Here is a 7,952-nt window from a genome sequence, read left to right on the forward strand (position 1 = left end):
TGTATACATATATATATCAAGAAAATAAAGCAATTTGAAAATTTTCATGAAGAGAGCTGTTATAAACATATCAGTGAGTTATATTCTTAATATTTCCTTTTTCCTAATTGCTATTCCAAGGTAATTACACATTAATCACAGTATTATATATTCTACAGAATACAGAATATTAACTTTTAGTTTCCTGTTGAGAAAAAGTGATTTTTTTTTAAATTTCAGAAATCTAGACTGACATCATTCTAGAGGGCCTTAACAAAGTCCTCTTTTCAAAAATGTGATTTCAGTTATATCTCTTTGAGATTCATTTGGTTACTTCATATTCAGATTTTAAGAGAGAAAAATAAAATAAATGCCAGCTTTTTTTCCTCCTTGTTTTATAAGTATCAGTATCAGTTCCTTTGTGGTTCATGGCACCAAGAAATCCCTATTGTACATAGTAAATTATTTATCCATGTAAGTTTTGCAACATATTTCTTTTTTTATCAATGGGATATTACAACTTTGAAGACAGAAATTATGACTATTATCATTTCAGTATGTACTGTATATTAATATTGTTCTACAAAAAAATGAAATCTTTAAAAATAAAAGTTTAATGAAGATTAGAGTGTCTCTTCTGCTGGTTGATTATATTTTTATTGTTAAAAGATTGTTTCTGAGAGAGTTAAGGAAAAACAATATCAGCATTCTCTGTAATAACACATTCAACTCTTGAGATCAACTTGATATTTGTGTAATTATATTGACATATCAAAATAATAATAAAATAAAATAGTCCTTAGTTTTCTTTATAATATATGTGATTTTATCACAAGTATAAAAATGTTGGCATTAGGATCTATATGTAGATCATATAATTATTTCATTGAATTATATATTTTCCCCCTACAGGTGACATGCTATATATATATATATATATATATATATATATAATTTTTTTTAGTTTCTGATTCATCATGGCCTAACTGATGATTTCAACTTTACAATGATGAAAAATCAATACACATTTATTAGAACCCATACACCACATTTTGAATTGTGATCCTTTCCCTAACTAGCAGTATGCAGTATGATACTACTTAGTGATGCAGTATCACAGCTCCCAGGTAGCCATTAATCCACAGGATTAACCTACAGTACTCTATAGAGTTCTGTGTTGCTAAGCTATGATATTCAGTGAGTTAGGTATATTTCAGTGCATTTCCAACTTAATGGTATTTTCATCTTAGAATTGGTTTTTCAGGACATAACACCATGGTAAGGTGAAGAGCATGTACTCTCTTTCAAGAATATTTTTTGAGAATTTTTTTGTTTATTGTTCTAGATGAGTTTTAGGCATTTCATTGTTTTTGGCAAAAATAATCTTGGTATTTGATTTGGGTTATATAAAATATTAAAATTAATATGGTGATAACCACTTTTGTTGCATTGTTTAACCATTTGGAATATGGTTATATATCTGTATTTAAGTCTTTTATCTCTCAGTAAATATTTATAGTTCATTTTTATCTCTTTTGTTTTTCAAAATTTTATTATAAAAGGATTTCTTTTTATAGAATATATATTTCTTGATATGATGATACAGACAATTTCTCCTTGAAGTTTGTCTCAGCTCACATTCTATAGTTATGATACCGCCATTTTCTGGGAATGAGTCCTGCTTCCTCTAATGCTGAAGTTTGAACACTAGAGAAGCACACCAAGGCAAGCATATTAAGCAGGTTTTATTTAAAGGTAATAATACACAGATCTCCCTGGAGGGAGAAGGAGGACATGACTGATGTTATAAAGTCCCAAGAAGTGAGTGCACCCTTCCTTTTTTGAAGGTGAAGGTCTCTTTTGTTCTCCAGTTTTCTCCCCCTTCTTTCTTCTCCTAGCCTACATGACTAGGCCTGGTTTTGCAGTTGAGATGAATTAAGTGAGAAGCAGATGGAGCAGGAGGAGGGCCAAATTGATTCAGCCAGGCAAGGGCCCAGGGGGCAATAATTAGCAGCTCCTTGCTTGCAGTCCTTGATAAGAGTAGGAAAATTTGGTAATCAATGGAGATCATTGACATTCCATTCTCCCAGGGGCACTCTCCAACTTCCAAAGGCAGATGACTTTTATGGCCTTCATTTCCTCTATTTGACCAGACACCCATTTCTACACTAACTGCTGTCCCCAATTCTGGCTTCAGTTAAATGACATAGAACAACTTTTACTTTTTTTAATTGTAAACAAGTGGGATACATGTTGTTTCTCTGTTTGTACATGGAGTAAAGGCATACCATTTGTGTAATCATAAATTTACATAGGGTAATGTTGTTTGATTCATTCTGTTATTTTTCCCTTCCCCCACACCTCCCACTCCTCTTTTTCCTCTATACAGTCCTTCCTTCCTCCATTCTTGTCCCCCTCCCTAACCCTAACCCTAACAATAACACTCCTCCCCAATTTTTACTTCTAATAACAGCAAAAAGAAAACATTTTAATTTTCTTTAACATGTTGTATTTAAAATAATATCTACTTTTTAAATTATTTATATTGATCACATGTTGCACCTGCATGTTCCTACCATATGATGCAATAATTTCAAAGTAAATCCAAGACAAATTTACTAATGGAATGACCCCCCAAAAACTGAATCCAATTATATCATTTCTGCAAAACTGCATCATACACCTTTGCTTATAGTAGTAAATATTTTGCCTTCAATATATTGTATATAATCAATGTAGGTAACTTTTCAAATGCAGTTAACTTCAGCTAATTTTTGCTACAAAATAAGACTGTAAAGTACATGAATCAAAAGTCAAATTCCCTGTCATTTTTTCATTTTGATTACTATCTTTTTCTTTTTGTAGGATTTAAAGAAATGGTTATCCCTACATAGGTCTCAGAATACTGATGGTGTTGTGCCCAGATCACAAATCCCCAAAGACTACCAGGGAGCTGTCTCTGATACAAAAGCAAAAGGGTCTTTATTGCAAGCTTGAGTTTGGACTCACAGAATTCACTGATGCTGCAGGTACTGGCTGAAAGTCCCAAGTCTTGATTCAGTGGGATTTTTATGAGCTCCACTGTAGAGCAGGAAATTTGAACAAAGTAAACCACATGATTGGCTGATCTTTCAGCATGTGTGATTTGGCATGTTTCCATTGGCTTAGGGTACCCAGGTGTTAACATATTGATGTATATGGTTTGGAATGTTAGGCATTGGCTTGTTAGTTCCTGATAGAAACCTAGGCCTGAAAACTTTCATGCCCTAAATGCAGCTTGTCATGGCTGTGGTTCAGCTCCATTTTCATTTCCCTTTTTCTGTTCTACCTAGGGGAGCCAATCATGGATCCTGGGTTGAAAATTCAGTTTGTCTCCTGTATTGGCCTATATTGAGTTCTAAGCACCATAAGTTGAATTGTGTTTAAGCAATCCTTCATGAAATTGTCCAACCTATCAAGGATAAAGGGACCTAAGGTAAGCAACATTAGTAAAATAATCAAGGATCCCAGAGGCAGATGGCTTTCATGGCCACAATTTCCTTGATTTGACCTGATTTCCTATTTCTACACTAACTGCCTGTACTCAATTCTGGCTGCATTCCCCCTCTAGTTTTAGGAACTCCTTGCTGCTGTAGGAAAATGGGATGATGACTAATCTGGCTGCTTCAAGTTGGAAGGGGGCAGCATGGGGCAAGCAGTTTGGAGTTCCCTTTTAAAAATCAGGTCAATTGAGGGGTCCAAGGTAGAAGTCTGGTTGGGGAACAGCAGGTTGTAAGTCATCTGTGGGTGGGCACTTCTTTGAGAGAAGAACAAAAAGACATGAGTACTAAAATGAGATTAGCACAAAGTAAATGTTGCAGAATCTGGAACATGCCAATGAATATCATGAAGATGACAGAAGTCAACAATCCCTCACCAGGAGGTGGAAGAGCTGAGAAATTTTCCCATAATAAGGCCTAACAAAGACTGGAGAGGACAAAGCCTTTATTTGGGAACTTTAACACTGTCCAGGTTATGAGGAATATAAACACAACTTTTAAATCTTAATGTCATTGATGTCCCTAGAAAATATAGTTAAGCTACTTAATGTCATCTGATTTTTGTAAAATAGCCTTTTATTGGTATAACCTATGTTTAGTAGAGATCTCTATATTTCTGTTACTAGCAAACATAGATTAAGCCTACCTGTGTCTGTAGACCTTAAACTGATTAAAAACTTCTGACCCTGGCAGTTTTTCTTGGTAGTTATTAGGCACATTTGCCTAAGAATCTTTCATTTGTAGTTTTTAGTCTTTATTCTAGTGGGCTAACACGTGTACATCTTAAGTTACATTTAACTATTATTACTTTTAAATGTCCAAGAATGGCTATATTTTGGTTTTAATTGTTTTTCCAGGTGTCTAAAATCAAGCTGGTCCAATTGACCTGTTCCTGTCTGTTAAAGAGTCAGCTGAGTCCCCACAGGGGTCACTCATAGAGAACTTAAGAGCAGCTTCTTAGCTTCATTAGTGCTGCAGGGTCTCCTCCATGAGGTGGCTTCCCTTGGAAGCATTAAAGATGTCTTCCTTTTTCCATGGCCCTACTCTGTAGCAGGTGCACTTATTGACTTTTTATCCTCTAGTGGCTTCATTAATCTCCCTGATCAGGAGGTTGTGTGACCCACCCAGAGTTGCAAAGCTCCTTAGAGAAGTCCTCTTGTTTCCTGGACTCAGTGGACTGTGGGCAGGATCCAAATACTGGTCTATCTTGGCCTCTGTATTTAATATCAATCTCTAAGTTTGATCTTAACCATCCAACAAGCCATTCTCACCAGACATAAAGCAAGAGTACTGAGCTTTAACTTCAATGTCTATAACTTTATAGTTATTTACCCTTTTATTTAACTGGAGTCTGTATTAGTACTGGAAGTTACCACTCTGTTCTATAGGTGATGGCTTATTATCACAATTTACCTAGGTTGTGTGTTCTTGAAGCAGCTACTTCTACAAAACATTAACAGGTAACAGTTTTACAAAATGAAATTAGCAAGAGTAAAAATATATTCAACTTGTATAATAGCTATCTTGAATTTTGACTGAGCGCCACATTATATCCCCTATTTGAGATCACAATACTTTTACAACAAGAACCAATCTTTTGACTATAACTTTAAATAAGCTGAAGTCTGACTTATTTTGGAGCAATTCAGACATGCAGTAAGGTGGGAGGCAGAGCCTTATCTCAGGTAAGGTGTGACTCTTTACAAATCTTAAGTGAATTTTTCTAATTCTGATGTTCATATTTGACTCTTTCTTCAATATCATCTCAAGGAATTTGTGTATACTGTTTCCTGAGTCTATATGAACTTTAACACAGTTTAACATTATATCTGAAACATGAATTAAAGAAAGGCTGAGAGAGCTTTTAACTTACCTTTTGTGTGGCAAAGTGGCAAAATGCTTTTATGTTTTACAATATTAGCCTTTAAACAAATCAGACTCTAACTTTTAGAAATACATTTAAATTTAAATTTTTATCTCAGTGTAAGAAGTAACAAATTTTATATGTACTCTATTGATAATAGGTCCTATAATAGAACATTAAATGACAGAAATAAATCCACAATGAAATTTACTTTTTTTTAAGTTTAAAATTACCATTACAGACAAAATTTTTTTTGGAGAATAGTGGCTTGATAAATTCCCTGCTTTAAAAACTTGAATACCTGAAAAATATGAACATGTTTAATATACAAAGAATGACCATTTCAAATTTAGTTATCGAAGACAAATTTAGACTCTGTAATGTAGTACAGTACTCTCACAGTTGTTTAACCATAATTGTATAAACTCCAATTTTTAAGACTAATTGTTCTAAAGAATAAAAATAGACACAAGGTTAAGAGTCTAAGAAATCCTTGTCATTTTAACATATAGATCAAGCTTTAGTTTATATCAGTACAGTAGTATTTGACCTTAGCAAAAACCTTAAATAGCTTTAATTGATTGTTTCACATACATACATATCCAACTTAGTTACATGCAAACTTGTTGAAATTTGCCCTTTATTCACACAGACTTTCTTAGCACTTACTTTGACCCTCATGTATTTCATCACACAAGCACTTACTTACCAGAAACATTTTCTTTTCCCTTTTACTAAATACAGTTTATACCCAGAACCTTTAATTTTCTTTTTCCTATCTGTTGACTCCTTTTGTTCACATTCTGAAACAACTCTTATGAAATATCAGAATTTAGAAAAATTATTCCATGTTAATAAGATCAAATATTTTGTTATTTATAGTATTCTAATTGAAACACAATTGAAACTTTTGGAACTCTGTATATAGAATTTTACCTGTTAGGACACAAATCTTAGTAAACTTGTTTTTAGTTTAGTGATGACACAAAGGAATTTTAATTCTATTTACTAAACAATGAAAACACCAATACTGTTTAATTATGTTACCCCATGGAATTTAAGGATTTAAGAGTTCTTGATATTATTTAACAATTAGCATTTTAACATTGTAAATTTATCAGATGTCTCTACAAACACATTTGAGCAATCCCATACATGTTAACAATAATTCACTTATTTTTGTAAATCCAAGATATCAGACAAGTGTCCTGAACATCATTTGCCATCTCTTTCCTGTTGAAGAAAAGTCCTAGAAAAAATTGATATTAGATATTTCATTGACATCAATATTTTATTAGTTTGACCACCTAGAGTCTTGCAAGTTATTTCAAAGACATTTTACTTTTATTAGTTTACCCAATTTAGATTGAACCTTTTAAAATCTCGTGAATTAAAAGTATCTGTATCCATTTTTAAAATTTTAATTTTAGGAGTGCTCAATTTTGATATCATGTACATACAGACAAAACATGACATCAGACAACATGACATAAAAATAACACAATAGCAAAGGCCTTGTAACTTTATAGGTGAATCTCTATTGCAATGTAACAGATGTTTAAAAACTCTAGTTGAATAAAAAGAAGAATTAATCAAAAACAAAGTCATGAGCTCAAAAATTATAGAATTAAAAAAAAGTGATATGGAAAAGTGATATGGCCGTTAATTACTTTAGTAAAGCAGCATAAAATTCACCTTTTTTGGAGTTCAGGTAAGACTTTATACCTTTTGTTCTTCCTTGGCTTTGACACTGGTCTCCTACTGAGCCTTCAGGCTTTCTCTATTTACATGTCAATGTAAGCCTTGACTGAGATCTGGAAGAAGCTAACAGGTTTTAGCAGAAACTTTGTGCCTAGGGCATTTTATCCATTTCTATCTGGACAGGCTTGAATGTCAAAGAAAATAATGAGACCTTATTTTCCATTACTTTTGAGAATGAAGCTACTATGCTAAGCTCCTCACTGAGATATGCCATTGGTTAATGAGCTGCCTATGGCTACCTATCCAGGATTTATTTTTCCCTCTCTGACAAACAGGTTAAATCTTGCTTCATGGGCAAGCTGAGGACAGGAACTTGAAGTAAGGCCTCTTTTTGATATTCCAGGGGCAGATGATATTGTCTTATGGTAGATGTTTTCCTGTAGTATTGAACCTGTTGATGGCATAATTAAGCTTTATATTTGTGATCTTTTAATTCCTATTAGCTAAGAAGTTTAGGAGTTCTGCAATGGCCTTTTGATATTCATCCTGGGTGGAGGCACATAAAGGATGTCATTTACATACTGGAGAAAAATTACAGATGTTTTATCTCTGAAATTTGTTAAGTCCTTAGCTAAAGTTTGTTCAGAACAGGTGAGGGCCATCTCTAAATCCTGAGGTAACACTATCTAGGTTAGTTGAGATACATTGTCTTGTTCCTTAAAGGCAAACAAAATTGCTATTCAGAGTCTAGTGTATACAGAAAAAAGCCATCTTTTAAATCTCACTTAGTAAACCAAGGAGTAGCTGGAATTTTAGATAACAGAGTAAGAACTACAGGATTGGGGAAATTACTACTTAATTATTATAAG

The sequence above is a fragment of the Sciurus carolinensis genome, unplaced genomic scaffold (genome assembly GCF_902686445.1).
Source record: "Sciurus carolinensis unplaced genomic scaffold, mSciCar1.2, whole genome shotgun sequence".
NCBI classification, from domain to species: Eukaryota; Metazoa; Chordata; class Mammalia; order Rodentia; family Sciuridae; genus Sciurus; species Sciurus carolinensis.